The 19,542-nt window shown below is 44.2% G+C and overlaps 2 long non-coding RNA genes across 2 annotated transcripts; one reads left to right on the top strand and one right to left on the bottom strand.

Moving 5' to 3' along the window:
• Window positions 1-482: 482 nt before the first annotated feature.
• Window positions 483-13,446, top strand: LOC108351950 (uncharacterized). Its single transcript, XR_001839847.3, has 3 exons — window positions 483-1,219; window positions 3,442-3,541; window positions 10,703-13,446. It is a non-coding gene; the product is annotated as an uncharacterized LOC108351950 (long non-coding RNA).
• Window positions 6,639-15,009, bottom strand: LOC120094706 (uncharacterized). The gene is made up of 4 exons (XR_005489203.2): window positions 14,884-15,009; window positions 13,393-13,689; window positions 8,110-8,291; window positions 6,639-7,926 (listed from the first exon to the last, which is right to left on the bottom strand). It is a non-coding gene; the product is annotated as an uncharacterized LOC120094706 (long non-coding RNA).
• Window positions 15,010-19,542: the final 4,533 nt, after the last annotated feature.

The following is a 19,542-nucleotide window of genomic DNA, read 5'->3' as shown; positions in this document are numbered from 1 at the left end:
AAACAGCCTTCACAAATTCCCCAGGAGACCAGGCATGGCACAAGAATTCAGGGCCTAAGACTTACTGTCACCAGGATACTGTCTTCTTCTGATTCAGCTGAGGGTCCCTGCTGCATTCATTTTCAACCTTTAAACTATGCTCAGAAGTTCTCCCTAGAGTCTTCAAAGACAAGCCATGGGGCAAAGCAGAGTGTAGGGCACATGTCAGCGAGATGTGATTAGTTTAAGATATATCATATTTATCATTGTAGGGGATCTGCCTGGTTGGCAAGAGGAAGCATGTTCCATAAGGCTCCAGGCTAAGGAGCAAACAAACAGGAAAGAGAAAACGCTCGTCTCCAGTAAACCTTTGCAGCATTTTACAATAAACATATCTATGGGGCACATTTTTCCACGTTAGTAAAACTTGCAACCTTGTCTTTCAAAACTCCCAATGTCACATTTATGTTTTCCTTGCTGCATCTAGAGTTTCCTGTGTGTCACCCTGACCCTCCTCCTCATTGTGGAAACAACTCAGGCCAAAGGTTCTTACATTTCAATGTCCCTGTTGGACAGTTGACCTTGGTCACTGCTATCAGACTTTTTTGACCCTTTGTTTCCTTTGATATCAAAGAAAAAAATGTCTTTGGTATTTAAAACCTTATACAGGGGCTGGGATGCAGCTTAGTTGGTAGAGTGCTGGCCTAGCATACTCAAAGTAATCCTAGTATTACAGAGGGGGAAAGATTAAAGGTTAAATAGGGGGTTTGAGACTTGCCCGGGCTACATAAAGATCCAGTTTCAAAAAATGAATCTTATTCCTATGCTAGAAACAACTAGGGATGTCTTGATGTACTGCTGCCATCATGGTGGAAGGAAGCCTGGAGGGTAGGGATGGTGCTAGGATGTATGTCTTTGAAGACTGCTGTGGGTGGGCTATACAACTGTGGCTTTGAATGTGTCCTCTAGGAGACAAGGGACTCTCTTAGGCCTGAATCTTAACCCAAGCTGGAAACCCCTGACTGGTGTGTTCCCAGAGGAGAGGACACTGGAAAACAGATCCTAATGGAACCTTTGCTGCCATCAGAATGCACAGTTCCTGCTCAGTTTGCCCAACTGCTGGCAGCCACTGAGAAATCCAGTGACTTCTCCCTCCTTTCCCTTCTAGATCCAGGAAAATCCTGGCTGGTACCCACCTGGACTGTGACCTCGTGGGAAAGGCAGCAAATCCACCCTACAGGTAATTTCCAGGAGGCCCGTGACTCCACAGATATAGGGAAAACCCCAGGGGTTTTCAGTTAAGAGGCTGATTTCCAGTGAATCCCTGTCTCAACTGCCATCCCTCCATCTTTACTCTGCTGGAGTAGGGCAGGGACCATTCCTAGGAATGGGAATGAGAAAACATCCTCCCAGTGCTTCCGTTCTTTAGGAGGCAGAAAGACTGTGTTGTCTCCATGGAGATCATCAAGAAGGAATCTTAGGGGAGGTTGGAGGCTGGGTAAATGGGGAGCAGAGGCAGCTTGGTAGTGTTGAGCTTAAAGTGTGGGCTCACCACAGGCAAAAGCAAACTGATAGGATGCCTAAGAGCTAGAGGTCAGGAGTGTCCCCATGGGTGGTCCGTCTACTGTGTAAGTGACCCACTGACCTCCAGAAGAAAGCAGTAGTTCTGCTGCTCCAGTGTGACTGCTCCCATGAGTAGGACACTGCTAAAGGCTGCAAATGAGACCAGCAGTGCACAGAGGAAAAATAATGATAGCATCTTGGGAGGGAGTAGGGTCCGGTCCACAGGTTGGTTAGTTACCCAGAAACTTCTGCACTGCTCACATCCACCCTTCTGTACCTCATCCTCATCTCTAGGCCTCTAGGACAAGCTTTTCCCTGTATCTATTTTCTCTTTCCCTTCCCTCCATCCTCTGGGGAACAAATGCCCCATTTCCATGCGCCTACTAGTCAGGATGGCTCACTCCAGCCCCTTCCTCCAGGTAGGGGGACAGATCCTCACAATATCTCTCATGCTCACTCTCAGCTTCCAACAGTCCCCTCAGAAAAAGAACTGCAAACTGCCTTCCCAAAAGGAGTTTACCTTCCCAGAAGTATTAGCTAACAAGTCTGTGTTCCAGACCTCTTTCTCTGGAAATCCCTGATATTTCAGTCAGAAATATCATGCAATTTTCTCACTAAGTATTGCATAGACCTAGGGACCACAGGTTTCCTTAGTTTAATGTCAGTTAGTCTTGGGGGCAACGTACTAGCATTAGGAATCTTCTCTGTCTATCTCTGTCTCTCTCTCTGTCTCTTTCTCTCTCTCTCTCTCTCTCTCTCTCTCTCTCTCTCACACACACACACACACACACACACACACACACACACACACACACACGAAGTTGGCCTCTGCCATCCTAAGATGGTTTTGTTGTCATCCTTGAGATGTCTTTCGGGTAACCTGGGCTAACCTCAAACTGCTGGTCCTTCTCCCGCCATCTCCCAAGAGCCGGGACTACATGCGTGCATACTTCCACAACCAGACAACTGGAGTGTTTTGCCTGTTGGCTTTGATGTTCTACATTTTGGAGATTGTTAGACAAATTGAAAATCTTTACAGAGCATAACAGGGTAGGTAGCACGGCTCCACTGCATCACAAAACTACATATTCTAGAACATGGGGGTAAAAACAGAAAATGCACTTCTGTTCCCAGCAATTTAAGCTGGCCCTCAATTTTTAGTTCTCTGTCTTCCTTGCTGCCTCACTATTAGGTTCCAAGATTTGTATCTTAAATGTCCCCCAAAGCCCATGTGCTAATGGCCAGCATTGTGCCTATCAGAAGGTTGTCGTGACTAAGGGCTGAGTTCTAGTGGGATAAAGTTAGGTGATTGGGAGGGTGACTGAGGAGATGTCGAGCCCTTGGCCTCTACTCTCTCCCAGTTGTGATAGCCTTTGCTCTTCCATGGAACACGCCCTCCCCCAACTATGAGATTCCACCTTACCACAAGCTCACACCTACAATGCTAACTGACCACACATTGAAACCTTTGAAACCATGAACTAAGGTAAGCTTGTCCTCCTTAGAAGTTGCTTAACGCAGGTATTTTATCACAGTGCTGGAAAGTTGAATAACGTAAATTTGCTCAGTAAACTCCTGTAACATCTGGTATCTTTACCAGTGCAAACATTGCTGACACCCGTGGTTGTGTATCCTTGTCAATCACTACAGAACACTGGAGTCCCAGCTCTGCCGAGAGCATGCATGCTGGTAACTCATCCTCTTTACTCCTGCCTTTCTCTCTTGCAGCCCTGACCTACAGTGACTGCTATCAAAAGGAGACCAAATCTTCCCTTTTCTCTAGAACCAGTGGTCTCTATATTCTAGAAGCAAACATATGTGCCCAGACACTAACTTTATGAACAATTTCTCTTGTTTCTTGTTTAATTGAATACCTATCCTGATTCGGTCTCTATATAGTCCATGTTTCATGTGATTATCTTGGGATCTCATCTGGAACCTAGAACCCACAGTTCCGAAACAAACTGAAGCTGATCCAGATTGACTGCGGCAGCAGTAGGTGAGTGTTTGGGTTTGAATCCTGGATTTGTCACTTCAGTCTCCTTCATCTGCAATTGGTTAACCACAGTTCCTGTGTTCCAGAGCCATGTTAAAGACAATGCATGCAACTTTACCTAATGTTTTGAGTGTAGCCAGCAGATAAACGTTAATTGCTAAAATTGCTATTACTTGAAGAAGTAGGGGTTGAAGTTGACAAAAATGAGGTGATTCATTCAAGATTGTAAGACCAGGCAGTGGCAAAAGTCCATCTGCAGGCATCTGAGTGACATTTGGGCCCTCTGAATAGCAGCGTTTTCTCATAGCTACACAGGCAAGCTTCTACCTACACTCTACTGGCTTGGTATTTTTTCCTGTTTAATGTCGCTGATGAGTCTCCCAGCTGAAAGTACTTAGTAAACAAACAGAGCCCTTCAAAGGAAAATGGATTGAGTCAATATGACACATCCAGACCTGGGTGGAGCCGGAGCTGAAGTTAGGACCCAGGTCTGGTGCCTGTTTTTATATGGCCTTGAGCTGGAACGTTTTGAGAAGAGACATTTTCCTGTAGGCCATTCTCATAGAGGTAAGCTGGTGGAGTAGCGTAAGGACACCAGCTGCAGGCTTTACTTATAAAGGGAGCTAGATAGCAACTGAAAAACCCTCACTCTTTTCTTCATCTGCTATGTATTCTAAGGTAGCGAGGTCTTGGTAAGAAAAATGTCTTTGAATAAGCCTCCACATCAATAAAATAGGAAGTTGCCCCAATGGTGGCAATTTAAGGCATGCAAAGCTGTTCTTTGAATAGACATCTGTTGCATTGGAAGACACTTGAGAACTAAATGGTTTAAGCAATAAACTCTTCTTAGGTCAGTCTCTGTGGATCATGAATGCGACAGAAATCCAGGTGCATGATTCTTGCTAATGGTCTCTCATGATCTAGCAGTGAAGATATTGGCTAGGGCTGTAGCTAACCAGAAGGCTAACCTATGTCTGAGAGACAGGATTCTATTGAGATGGACTTCGGCAGGAGGCTGAGTACTCAAGAGACCAAGTGTCAGATTGGAAGCTGACACTCCCACGAATAAGTCATCAAGAGAGACATTGGGGCTGGAGAGATGGCTCACTGAATAAAGTATTTGTCACTTAACACGAAGACTTGAGTCTGATCAGCAGAACCTGTATGATAAAATGACATGCTGCCATGAGCTTGCAATCTCAGCTTTGGAGAGGCAGAGACCTGTGAATCATTGGAGACAGCTGGCCAGTCACCCAATTTGATCAGTTAATTCTAGGCCACAGTGGGAGACTCTGTCTCAAAAAAAAAGTAAGAAGGGTCCTAATAAAAAGCATCCAAAGTTGTTTTCTGGTGTGCATATGCACACACACACACACACACACACACACACACACACACACACACCTGCAAGCAATTGTGCACACACACAAACACACTTCTATATACATGCATACCTAGAAAAGAGAAATACTAAGACAGAAACCATAGTGCCTTTCGTGGCCTGGCTCAGAAGTCACAAAATGCCATTTCTGCCCAGTCCTTAGGTGTCTAGTACTAAGTAGAGCTCATATGTAATGGGAGATGAATTAAGTGCTGTGTCTTAGGGGAAGAAGTCCAGAGAACTTGTAGACATATTGTAAAGCTATCAAGTGATCTGCCAACCTCAGAGGTACATGCTTGTTTTCAATTACATCATAAAAAAAGTTTTTACTGTCTAAACAACTTAAATTGGTGTTAATTTTAAGCATTTAGGACAGCAATGGCCAGTAACCAGAAGTTCAGATTCTGTGTGTCTCTTCTTCTGGGCCTGCTTCAGCTCCTTCATTTAGGAAATGAAATGGTTGCCACTTAAAGAAACAATGCCGGAGAAACTGAATATTTGCATGCAAAGGATGGAACTAGACCTTGACCTACTCTTAGATGCAAAATCTAATTCATTATGTATTAAAAACTTATGTGATCTAAAAGTATGACCCTCCTCAGAAAGAAATTAGGCCACAGGATTCATAATGTTGGGTTTGGCAATGAGTTGAATATGGCGTGAAAAGCACGGGTGAGAAAAGAAAAAGACAAATTGGGCTTAGTGAAAAAATTTTTTAACTATATAATAAAAGGAGAATGTCAGCCCACAGACTGGAAGAAAATATTTGTAAATTTTACACCCGATGAGGACCCAAACTCATCATGTGCAGAGATGGCTTACAACTCTACAATAGAAAAAATAATTCGGCTTCAAAATGGGCAAAAATCTTGAACAGAAATTTCCCCCAAAGAAGACATACAAATAGCCACCGAGTGCAGTAAGTGCAAGGAGAGGTTGACATCATCGGGCACTAAGGAAGTGCAAGGCAAAACTACCATGAAGCACCACCTTGCCCTGGCTAGCAGGGCTCTAATACAAACAAAGAAAAGAAAACAACAGAGTGCCCAGACACAGGTGAGTTGGAACCCTTGTACGGTCTGGCTGGGAATGCAAAGTGGTACGGCTATGGTGGAAGATCACATAGCAGCTCCTCAAAAATATAAAAAGAAAATTAGCCACTCTATTCCTGCCTATATATGTGAAAAGAAAATCTGAAAACAGAATCTTGAAGACATACCTATATATTATGTTCATCACAGCATAGCTCAGAAGATCAAGGCAGGCATTTCCCCACAAACAGATAGATAAACAAAATGGAGTCTATGCATACTGTCTTAGTTAGGGTTTCGATGCTGTGAAGAGACACCATGACCTTGGCAACTCTTATAAAAGAAAACATTTCACTGGGGCTGGCTTGCAGTTTCAGAAGTTCAGTCCATTATCATCCTGGTAGGAACATGGCAGCATCCAGGAGGACATGGTGATGGAGGAGTGATGGAGGGGTCAAGAGTTCTACATCTTGGACTGCAGGCAGCAGTAGGAGACTGAGCATAGGAGACCTCAAAGACTGCCCCTCATGCCCAGCAACATGCTTCCTCCAACCAGGCCACACTTCCTAATAGCACCACTCCCATGGGCTAAGCATTCAAACACATAAGCTTGTGAGGACCTTACCTACTCAAACTACCACACATACAATGAAGTATCATTCAGCCAGAGAGAGGAAATCCTGATGTCAGTCACCTGAGGCCTTTATGTTGCGTGACATAGCCAGTCATAGAAAGACAGATATTGTAAGGTTGCATTTATTTGACACACACAGTATCCTAGTTTGCTTCCTGTTATGATCAAAACCATGACCAAAAGCATCTTGGGGAAGAAAAGGCTTATATCATCATACAATTTAGTCATCAAGAGAAGCAGAGAAGGAATGTGAAGCAAAGACCATGGAGGTGTGCGGCTTACTTTCTTGCTTCTGAGCTTACCTATGTTATCCAGCTGAGCTCATATACCTGGATCCACCCATAGTGGGCTAAGCCTTTAATGTGTCAATCAGCAATCAAGAACCCCCACCACCACTTTTCAATGAATGCTCACTTGATGGAGATAATTTTTTGATAGTTTTCTTCTTCCTAGTATGTCAGGTTGGCAACCAAGGTAAGCCATTACACTTGATAATAGCGGTTACAGAAGTAAAAGTTATGGTGGTCCAGAATCTGGGGTTGTTGAGGAACGAAGCTTAAGTGTTTATTGACTATAAATTTTTGGTTTTACAAGAAACGGATAGAGATGGATGGTGATGATAGTTATTCAAAATTATGAATATATGTGATACCCTGGATCTATATATTAAGACATTTAAGATGAGGAGTTTAATTTTGATTTGACTTTCACTTTACCTTTCTGAAAATCACTAGGGAGCAAAGCAAAGAATAATGAAATGCCTGAACTTAGAAGCCTTCTACTGTTCTTTTGTGCCTCTGATATTTTCTTCTCCAATATTATCTACCATTAGATTCTAGAATTTAGATTTTACTTAGGACAATCACTCTTCTGTACCTACTAGTCTCCCTGACTGTCTATGTGTTTGGATGTATGTTTAACATGTTTTTGCACGTGTCCTCATGTTTCAAAAACCCACATAAATAAATCTTTCATGGCCCTTCGGTCCTCAGAGGGAAGGTGAGGCTGTTTATGTTACAAGAACACATTTTATTTGCCCTCAGCAGCCAGAGCTTTGCATGCTGTCCCTGTAAATGGGGCATGGCGCTCTTCTGTTGTAACATGCCTTTTGATGTAAAACAGCCACAGTCCAGTGACTTCCAAATATATCTCGGTCTACTGTAAAAAATAACCCAACAGGTCTTCCCATGGATGCAGGGTCTCTGCACATGTTCCCAGGAACTTGAGGCCATTTACTAAATCCAAACAGAGAAACATTATTTTAATAGTTATGGGTGTGTCCAGTTGGCTTCAAATGAGACTTCCTTCCCTTCACAGGCTCCTAGCTGCTCATGCCTGAAGCCTGGGTAAGAAGAACAAAATAGCTGAGTATTTTTCCAAGACAAGATACCAAACCTTAAACTTATCCCACAGATCAGCCTTAGTAATTCTTAATCCACCATCAAAATTACCCATTTATCAAATCATCTTTCTTTCCCCTCAAAGACTGTCCACCCTTAAAGAAAAATGGTTCAGGAGAAATCACCTTGTTTTAGAAGTTGCAATCCTCTTACATTTTTCAGCCCCTGGATTTTAGCGCTTTCTTAGTTTTCTCAGCATTTGCATGTGCCCACACATACCAGGAAACTGTCTGCACAGGTCCAGAAGTGGGTTTCACTCAAGGTGTTCACAACATCTGTAGTAGTTGGAGTAAGACATGTAGCTGCCCTTTTGTAGGAAATAAACAAGGATGTGGGAGAGGCATTCCCTGGACAGTAGGCAATTATTAGAATCATATTTGCTATTTAGGGCTATGCAACAATGTATGTCAAATTCACCGCTCAATTCAATAAACATTTATTGTATCAACCCCTGTGGGTCAGGAGCCAGTATGATGTATCTGGATCCTTAGCTCAAGGTCTTCTATAATGGCGCAATCAAGTTTTGATGCTAGCAATGCTCATCTCAAATTTCAATTAGGTTAGGAGAGGATTTGCTGCCACAAGCCTGTTGGCATGATTCAGTTCCTTTCTGATATTTGGCAGAAGACTTCAGTTTCTTGATGGCTATTGCCTGGAAGATTTTCTTTGGTCCTTGATATTACTTTTTCCAACAGGTGACCTGCAAATATTCAGTTGGCTTCCATGAGAGTAAGCAAGTGAAAGAGCGAAAGAGAAAGCTATGCTTTTATGATCTAATCAGAAACTTAGCACTTTGGCTGTATGCTTTCCCATCGAGGACAAGTTACTAGGTCTAGCCCACCGTCAGTGCCTAGTGACTGTATAAACACATGAAAACTAAGAGGCTACCATCACTGGGAGCCATCTTTGAGCTGCCTACCACAAAACGCAACAAATAAAGGACCACACAGTAGTGAATGCAATACTCGACAGCTGACTAAGTGCTGGATGAGCTCTACAGGCAAATACAATTTGCTAAAATTAAAATGCCCAGGGCAACATGCTATTTACTTTGCAAGGATACAAATCAATTCAAGAGTATATAATGATCACCCTGTAATGTTTGTCTTCTGGGAGCAGCATGTGGAGGAATTGGGAACAGATTATCATGTAAATCCAGGGTAAGGTGGTATAGACACAGAATTAAATTGTAGAGTATGAAAGAAGGACTAAGCTGAACTTGCGTGAGCTTCGAAAAAAAAAATCAGTCAAGAAAAAGTGCAAAGCCTGCAGAAGATGCTCACTAAGACCTAAGACCGTGTCTTCAGAAGCTCCCCACCCAGTGTCAATTTACCTCAAAAGCTCAGAGAGCTTTGCAAGAAAAGTTGTCTATGGCATATACTGTTAAGAAGAATGTTATAAAGTTTGCTGTGTATAAGGTGCATCCACAGGCTGATCCACTGTCACAGGGACACAACTGTCCCTGTTCTCGCTGCCTCCAATGGGATAACTTGATTGGTTTGTCACTTTGTCACCCAGAGAGCTTGTTAAAGTACAGACTGAGACACCTTCAGAGTCTCCAAGTGACTGAGCTGGGCTAGAAGTCTGCATTTCAAACAGACTCTGAGGCCCTTTTAGGGGTTGAGGAAGCTGGCTTAGTTAATACAGTGCTTGACTTTGAATCATGAAGACCTGAGTTCAACCCTCAGAACCTACAATCGAGAGAGAGAGAGAGAGAGAGAGAGAGAGAGAGAGAGAGAGAGAGAGAGATAGATTGTGGTATGTATTTGTAATCTTAGCATTCAGGAAGCAAAGACAAGAGGATCAGTGGGCAAGTTTCAGGCCAGTGAAGAACTGGAAAAAAGAAAAAGATGGATAGAGAGTGTAAGGAAGGATACTCTCTGGCTTCCACATGCACATGTAAACTTATACACATATGAACATTCAGACAGAGAGAGAGAGACAGACAGACAGAGAAACAGAGACAGAGAGAGAGACTTGTTGATTTAATATAGGGTGTTCATAGGTCAAACTTTGAGAAACTCTCCCAAGAAAGGGCAAGAAAGAACCTAACTTGGACGGGCAGTGCTGTGAATACCAAAGACACCAGCTGTTCTCAAGCGCATGCTCCTGAGTGTAACACAGCAGCATGGCCTGCTGTTAATCCTCCAGCTCTACTGCACACCAGTTCACAGCTCACTGACTCTAGAATTTATCTTCCTCTTAAGACAAACCTCAAGATCCCAGAGGCAGAGTTCAGTAAGAGGTCAGGGCAGGAGTATGGGAAGGAAGATTTCCCTGATTGGCTGTTATAAAAAACAATACCCCATGACTGCATCAGGCATCCAGTGAGTCCCCCACCCCCCCACACCCCTACCCGACAGGGTGATCTGAAGAATGTGCTAATGTGATTAAGGTGAGAACCTCAAGGTCTTCAGGAAGTGGCACACCCAAAATGTAATCTCTGAAAAATATTTTCCGTATTTGGATAATAGAAGCGGGTTACGGAAGAACATTGACCTGAGAGGGTAGTGATGAAGTAATGGCAAATGTCTCCAGAAAGGCAACTGGAGGTAGGTGTGGAGTCCTCAGAGCTCCTGGGAGTGGTGTGGCTTCAGGTATAGGAAGTAGATCTGTCCCCAGGGGGAATTGTGTGTCTAGTGACAAACCAACGATAGTCTTTGTTTTATTTTTTTTTATTCATTGAGTGACTCTTTGAACTCTTTCTTCATTTTCTAGGGCAGATTCAGTAATTTCTCTGTGCGGGTCCTGTTGTTCTGGTTTTAGTTTTTCTGTGGACGTCGAAGCATTTTCACGGTGAACGCTGACCACCAGAAGACGGTGGAAACAAAGCACGCTGATGGATTTCAGGGAAAGAAGCCACTGCTAACAATTAGCTCTGTCACAGGCTTAGATTCATCTTGTCTCCCAGACAAGTACAAGCAGTGTCTTTGGTAACTGGTTTTCGGAAACACATTGACAGGAGTGAGAAGTCAGAGAAGGCAAGCTGACAGAGGGGGCCCAACATACCCATTACTGGAGGGGAGGGAGGGCAGCTGGCATTAGGGTTGCTAGAGGATTCCAGGAGACAGCAGAGTATACACTGGCAGTATATGGAACGTATTTCAGAGTTATTATAGACAAAGGGGTATCTGTCCATTAACCGTCCATCTGTCATTGGTTGAGGGTGGCTTCCTGGGAGATTATGTCTCAGGCATGTCTGGTCCTCCTTATATGAGAATTCAGCATATTCTTGTGGCTATAGAGGGTTTTATAAATGTTTTCCATAAGCAGCCTTGAGGAGGGAGATGTGGGTAGGATACTAATAGCATCTGCCACAATTCTTCAAATTTCCCCATGTTTGAATGTTTCAGGCACCAGATTAAATGTATATTATTTCATTTATTAATTGATTAATAATCTCCATTTTCCCAGGCCCTGAAGGTAGGGGGAAGGGATGTGAAATAAAGAGTGATTTGCCTATGATCTCACAGTCAGCTAATGGTAGAGTCAGGATTTGAACCTAAAAAATTTCAGGGGCAAAGTACTGGCTCCTCAAAGAGTTTATAATCAGTTGAGGGAACAAAAATAGACTCTAAGTTGTAGGTATCAAGCCTACCCGTTCCATGAAGTATGGGCCAGAGTTCAGCTTAGGATTCAGCAATGGTATTGAGGTGCAGAAATTCAGTGTAGGTCAAGGAGGATCAAAGGAGATGACTCAGTGGGAAAAACGTTTGCTGCACCAAGAGGATCTGAATTCAGATCCCCAACATCCACCTTGAAGCTAGGGATTCATACATGTAATGCTGGTGCTGGTGGAGAGGAGGCAGGCAGATTCTATGGGCTAGGCAGCCAGGCTAGCTGAAATTGTATCTTCCCGTTTCAGTGGGAGAGCCTGTCTCCAAACATACAGTGGCAAACAAAAGGGAAAGATCTCCGATGCTGACCTCTAGTCTCCACACATTCGTGCGTGGGCAAGCAACCCTCCTCTTGCACGCACCCACGTGAAATCAGAACTTATTTTCCTCCTTGAACGTGATAGCCAGTTGTGTTTGGTCTCACTACTAGTGTATCCTAGTAAGAAGCTCAAAGAAGATGTAGCCCAAACCAAGCCTCTAACATCCTCCCACAAATGTAATTTTTCTGTCAGCTCATTAATGATTCCATCATTCCACCATCCAGCAAGATCCAACACCCAGGATGACCTTTGGTCTCCTCTTCGACTGCACACTCCAGCTATCCTGTACCAAAATCTTGCTGATCCTAAGCCACAGTAATGCCTCTTAATGTTGATGGGACCTTCTTCCTTTATGTGGGAAAAAGGGCGCAGTATGATAAGAACATAGGAGAGGGTCAAAAGGCAAAAGCACAACCCATGTCCTTTACATGAATGTCCATGCTCTTTTCAGGTGACCAGTTATTTCTGTTCTTGTAAAGAGAATGATAGAACTCATCACAGCTTCTGCCACCTCCCAGGGAGAAGCAAGCTGCGGAGGCCTGACTCTCCGAGATTGCCCATTACTGTTAGCCCCGAATGCTGGAGCTTCCCCCCACCCCACCCACCCCCCAAAAAAGAGGCAGAGCATCTAGCCTCCTTCCCAGCCAGTCTCTCCTCAATACATAGTCTGTGTCCTTGAGCACTTCAATGAAGCAGCCTGGGAGAAGGGTTCAGATAATGTCTGTATTCTTTCCCAGACACCCTCCTCCCACCCCAACTCTAAATCCATTTATCTCCCCCATAAAATGCTTATTGACAGAAGACTTGAGTGCTCAGACCACGACAACTGATGACAGGCCTCTCCAAACAGAGCAGTCATGCCCCCCTTCCCCTCCCCAGCCCGATCCAAAGCAGCCCGTGTTTCTGCCTCAATCTCCGAGATTAGCTCAGGGACCCCACCCCTTCCCACCACCAAATGCTTTCTTGGGTCACTGATTTTTTTTTTTTTTCAGAGAGAAAATGCTTGCAATGGAATCATGAAATGGCACTGCTCAGACTCAAGATGGGGTTTATAAGATCTTTCAGCCAAAAAGTAATTTTATCTGGGCTTTCAGATAGCCACCACCTCCATTCATCCCTCCTTCTTCGTCTGCAAACTTTCTTTACTCTTTATGCTTGGCTTTTACAGCTCTACTGCTGCTGCTTCCTTTGTTGGTTTACAGGAGTTCATGCTTACAAGTATGTGACAAGGACAGTCTGTAAAAAATAAAATGGAAGGGACAGGCAGAACCAAGGGTGTACTAGTTCTTGGAGCCCCAGGTGGTTTCATCATTTCTCCAATCTCACTTCTCCTGGGTCATTTCTGTTCTACTTAGGTCCTGCCTTAGTGATCTTGGCTGGTAAAAGTTTATCATTCATGGTCTCTGAGATAAACCGTTACATGTTGGTCAATAGATGGGTGAATAAAGATATGCAATGGAAAAGTACTCACCTTCTCACATATGGAATCCTGACTGACATCTGTGACAACCTGGGCCTATAAGCAAGGAAGCAAATACAGCATGCCCTCGTGACCTCATCTTTCTCTAAGACGTTTGAAAGAACTCATAGAAGCAGAGAACAAAGAGAGTTGCTAAGAGCTAGATTAGAAGGTGTGATGGAGTTCCAGGGCTGAGGTATTGGTCCAAGGAGACAAGGCTTCTATTAGAAAAGATGAGTACATTCAAGAAGTCCACTGTGCAGGATGGTGAATACAGTTAGCAGCAATGCACTGTGCTCTCGAAATTTCCTAGGACAACAAATGCCAAGTATTTTAGTATGCACAAAAGAAGGCATGAAGGACAATGCATGGTTCTGAAATCAATTTATCAAACATGGCTTCCAAGCAGAGAACAGGCCTAGCAATCCGGTACCAGAGTTTTGATATGGAAAAATTGCCTCTGGAAAATGATGCATGTAGCTAGATTTCCCTTCAATCTTTCCCAGGGACCACCAAACACAGAAAGGAGCCTGGAACTGCAGATGATGTCATTATTTGGATCATTATTGTAATCTTCAGATATGTGAGTGAATGAATGGCTCTGATTTATACTTCAGCATACAAAGCATTGTTCTGATTCTAGTACATTCCCTCTTGCAGCACATTTTGTTCATGCTGTTTGTGGACACCCTACTTTGCTGTTCTCACCCTCTGGAAACTTCGAAATAGTTTGTTATAGAGACAGGAGAGCTTACAGTATGGCTATCAGAGCATGCCCTTGGTTTTTCACATGGTCGGCTTACCCAGAAAACATATAGTTGATCCGGGCTTACCTGATAGGCCCTTTCATTTTTCCTACCTTCTCAAGAGACAAGTTCTCTTCAACAACTGAGTTCCCTCACTTTCCCTGAAAGATCTCCCCACCACTCTCGAACACTGTTCTGTAACAGTGTGTTGTGTTCTTGGTCCCATATGTCACTCCCGGGGCCGTTTTTCTCCTTAATAAATGCATGTTTATGTCATGCTAAATATAAGAATATCTCTTAGAGAGACACACATGTTTAGGTAAGACCATCACACGCCTGGAGGCTGCATGCACGCAGACCTATGGACATGTTGCCCATGTTAAAGTGTAAAGGAGAAACAGGATTTCTTCCACGCCTTGCTCTTCCCTCCCACTCTTGCCTCCAGGACAAAAGCTTTGCTACCCTCTGCTCTTGCTCACGCCCACTCTTCTCTTCTTCCCCTCTCTTCCAGTAACTTCTGTACACCAGGGTTTATGTGGATCTTCTCACAGAATTGCTTTGTGAGGCTGAGTACAGAGATCCAGCCTCCAGGCTAAGCCATGTTGTACCTTTCAGTTACCAAGGACATAAATCCTCCCTTCAGTCCTCTCTCAGGGATTATTTAAATTGGTCAGATTGAGAATCCATCTATTTCTTTAAAGCTCGGCCATGAGTTGCTGTTAACACAAAGCAAGAGTTTAAGGCATTAAGCTTGTACCTGCAAGTCTTTCTCAGTCCTTCATTTCCTTCCCCCAGGGAGTGCTTTTCCAATAGGGAGGGTAATGGGAAGTGAGCCCAGAGCAAGTAAACTGATTTATCTGGAAAGCTCTCCTCTCCATCTCTGCCACTTTAATAATGCTCAGCTGGGGGAGGGATTTGGTGTCCTTCAGGAGCTGGCCCGTTAAAACAATCCAGGAGTGTGTCACCCGAAGCTCAGGCCCCGCACCTCGTCTTCAAACTGATGTCACCTCATAAATCCACAGGCACAGCCCGGACCCATCAGCGAGCTGCTTTTTCTGGAGATTCATTATTTGTTCAGACAGGGGTCAGGTGGAGGGTTTTTGAAGGATCCCTTTAGTATTCGCCCTTCCCCCTCTTCTTCAGCTGAAAATGGATTCTGCTGTGTGGCTGGGCTGGAGAAAGAAGTGCTGTATGAAAAATCCCAGCCAGCCATCTGAGACAGAAGGGCATCACTTGGCCCACTGTACCTAAAGAAGAAGGGGGGAGGGGCTGTAATCAGGGAAGAGAAGGGCCCTTTAGCCTGCTGCCTTAAAATAATGGGTATTTTAATTTGTCTGTCCCAAAGGCTGTTTGCAGTCATCTGCAAATATGATACATGGAGAAAGTCACAGGTTAGAGGAACCAGCTGACAGGGACAGTCAGGGGATGTCTGCTGTCTAAGGGGGCAAGGGAGGCTGTTGGAGGCCTCAGTGACCACACAGAATAGACCATAGGTTTCTTTCCAGGAAGTGTTGGGATTTGTTCATCAGCCACCTGGATGTCTGTCCTTCTGGGGAAATACCTTAAAGACTCAGAGACCCAGTCAGCTAACACAAAGGAGAGAGGAGATGGCAGGCGGTTGTCAAATACTTGAGGGTTTCCAGAATGAAGACTGCTGTGCAGATGGACTTTTTTTTTTCTTGCTTGATTAAATGGAGCTGGTGAGAAAAACACTGAAATCTCATTCTTGTATCTAAGGCAGACTATGAGCAGTGGATTGTGGGTGTTTAAAAAGTGTCTCTCTAAGAGAAGGTAAAAAACCCCTGCTTATTTTACTCAGCAGCTACTGGCCACTGAGTTCTGTGGTCAAAGAAGTCCCACAGCCTTAATTTCAAGAGGGACAGGAAGTCATTGAGTGTGGAGCGTGCAGTGCAGGGGTTGTTGTGAAAAATGGGTGGTTCTGAGCTGGTGTGAGCCGGCCCTAGCTTGTTCCCATTTGTAATAAACACATGGAAAGGGCTACTGAAGATTGATATTAGTTCTTGTGCTCCAAGATGCTGCAGGCGAAGCTACACAGAGCAGGAGCCCTGGGCCAAGGGCAAATCTTTCGTACCATCCATACTGCTTTATACACTTGTATATAAAATGATTCAATAAAAAACTTGAAATATCGAACCATAAGATAAAAAAATCATAAGAATTGGTATTCTAAATCTCCTATCTTTTTTTTTTCCTCAAAAACTTCTCATCTTTGGTAATGGTCCAAAAACTAAACTGAATTATCACATTATAACTAGTGGATGGTTTCCTTTGTGAAGCACTGGAAAGAGAGAACCCGGTCTCCTTCCAGGTACAGGGTTTGATTGACAGTACTACAGGGATCATGGAGAGTTTTGGAATGTAGTTCTTTTCTTAGCCCTTGGCTCCCCTGCAGGCCACAAATAAACACAGATCACTGATGGTGGTTTCAGACAAATCCCACTGCAGGTGCTGGCACAGCAGGCTGGGGCCACCACAGACCTTATCTTCTAGGGTGGGGCAGGGAACAAGGCTCCACACTGAGGTAGGAGAGGAGAGTGGTGGGGGTGGAGACCCTGAAAACCACTTACAGCATCCTCTTGACTTGGCAGCCAGCCTGGAAGCCCGAGGCCTTCTGGGAAAAAGCCAAGATGAGAGGACCAGGGGTGAGTAAGGCGGGGGTGAAAGAAGGGGACTGGCTTTCACTAGCTGGGTGACTCCATGTACCCAACTGGTGGCTTTTCCTGGAATTACCTTCTGCAGAGAGGGAATAGGAAAATAAAGCCAGGAGCCCTGGACACATATAGTTGCCTTTCAACCTCACAAACACCCAGAAGGCAAAGTTTCTCAGTTAGTGAAACTGAGGTCCAGAGAGGCAAAGGCAAGGCCTGCTCCACACAAATATTCATCAGCAAAGGTAAGAGTTGACTCCACCCCTTTCTGGACCCAACGCTCTGACTTTGACCTTATGCTTCCTTTTAGGATCCTCTAAAGTTCAATTTGTTGGATCAACCAGCCGAATCCAGTTCAATATCTTTGCTGTTTTCTTCTTTATCTTATAAAACCAGCCCTTGGGTTGGAGGTACGGCTGACAATGCTGGTGGTAGAGGTGGCCATTCGAGAAGCAGGTTATAGTTCAAAGTCAAGGCACTTTTCTGAAAGCAATGCCCAGGAAGCTTAGTTACCTTGGCACAGTCGGGAATCAGGGCGATTTTCCTGCCAGGAGATTGCTAATAATACCATTGGCTTCTTCAACTTCTGGATCCAGATTCCAGTGAGCTCTGTAAGATCCATGGTGTGTCCCAACCAGAGAGCCAGCGCTGTTCAGCTGCTAGACCATAAATCTAGACATGTCTACACTTCTGTCCATCAGTCCCTGAAGTCGTGCTGCCCTTCCGGCCCTCTCGGTATAAACAGGAAACTCAACACGGATTCTTCACAAACAATATCGAGACCCTGCCTCAATGTGAAGGCAGCCATGGAGAGCCACCTGTCTCTAGCCGTCTTGCCCTTGAGTTGAGCTCCTCCTCCCTGGCGTTTGGCTTTTTTTTTTTTTTTTGAAACAGAGAGACACACCAAGGTTCTCAACCATTTTAAAATGAGCTGAGATTTATTTTTTGTTCTTTTTTTTTTTAATAGAATAGAGTTTATTCAGGGCATGGGGAGGGGACTTTAGAAGATAATAGAGGCAGAGAAAGGTGGGGAGAGGAGAAAGAGAGGGGGGAGAGAGGAGGAGGAGGGAGAGAAGAGGAGGGGGAGAGAGGAGGAGGGAGAGAGGAGGAGGGGGGAGGAGGAAGAGGAGGAGGAGGAAGAGGAGGAAGAAGAGGAGGAGGAGGAGGAGAAGAGGCCGGCCATGAGCACCTGGATAGAGAGGGAAAGGGAATGAGGAGAGAGTAGGGGCAGGAAGGCAAGAGCAAGAGAGGAGCAAAAGAGCAAGAACTTATTTTTTGTTCTTGTTTGACAGATTGAGTTTTGTTATTTCCCAAATGGGGATATATATTCATAGTCACTTCTACAGATAAGGATGCTAACTCAAAAAAAACCACACACCGTGCTGGACAATGTATGGAAATTCTAGATGAGGATTAAACTTTTGATCCTCGTGACTCCATGATTTATGAATTACCTTCATTTTCATATAGGTGGAATGAGGTTCTGAGAATTAAGTTAAAATTCACTTAGGCTTTCAAAAGTGAACAGCCTGGGGAGGCTGAGGCAGGAGGATCACTGGAACTCATGAGTCCAGAATCAGTCCAAGCAACAAAATTTTCAACACTCAAAAGAAAAAAAAAAAAAAGAAAAAGAAAAGAGAAAGCAATAAGTCTGGTTCTAGGATGGTACACTTTACAACTATATTGCTGTGGACCTCAAAATATGTTCATGTACATGAAAAATGATGACAAACTCTATAAAAACAGCCAGCCTGGAAGCCAAACATGATTTAATACCAATTTATAAGGGTCAACCTAAAATACCCAACCAAGATTCCCAGAAGGTAGTAACCAAACTTGATTACCCTTATGCTTCAGTGCAGTGATTCTCAACCTGTGGGTAGTGACCCTTGAATATCAGATATCTGGCTTATCAAGTATTTACGTTCTGATTCATAACATTAGCAAAATCACAGGAAGTAGCAACAAAGTAACTTCATGGTTGGAGGTCACTACAACAGGAACTGTATTAAAGGTTCGCCGCACTAGGAAGACTGAAATCACTGCTTTAAAGGAAGTGTTCCAGTCATAACAAGTCCCCTACAATCCATTTTCCAAACCAATAGTCAATACTGAGGCCATATTGGGTTCAGCTGGATGAGAATCACCTGGAGAGAAATCATCCCTTGGGCGGAACCTCTGGAGTCAACAACCTTTTCTCACATCTCATTTGTGCTTTCTCTTTTGTACTTTTTGCCTCCTAAGTCAGAGACTTTGAGGAAGAGATGGGGGGGAGGGGCGGGAGAGAAGGTGGAGGAGGAGGTACCAGAAGAGCTTTAAAGTGCCCTGTGGGTGGAGGCGGACTCAAGGCATGAAAGCGAAGTCAGAAGTTCGCTGATCTTAACAGAGAGAACGTTCAAGGTATCTCAGGAACAAGGACATGGTCTTAATTTTGGGTATTTTCTGTTGCTGTATCAGAATACCTGACATGGAGTACTTTATAAGAAATAAAGTTTATTTTCACACCTAGTTGAAGGCTAAGCCCAAGAGCATGACAATGATGAGTGCCTTGTTAGCACATGGAGGAGGGGACATGGGTGTGGGAATGGGGCCAAGCACAAAGTAGCCTTGCTTCAGGATCTTGTAACTCTCCACCTTAACCACAGCAAGAACCCATCGTGATAACCCCTCTTCTGTTACGTCCTCATCTTAATGATGCCACTTGGGGGCCAAATGTCAACAGGAGTTTTAGTGATAGGAATTCATGC

This window comes from Rattus norvegicus, chromosome 9 (genome assembly GCF_036323735.1).
Source record: "Rattus norvegicus strain BN/NHsdMcwi chromosome 9, GRCr8, whole genome shotgun sequence".
Lineage (NCBI taxonomy): Eukaryota > Metazoa > Chordata > Mammalia > Rodentia > Muridae > Rattus > Rattus norvegicus.
Note: the sequence above shows the minus strand (reverse complement) of the source record. Positions and strands in the feature narration are given on the sequence as shown.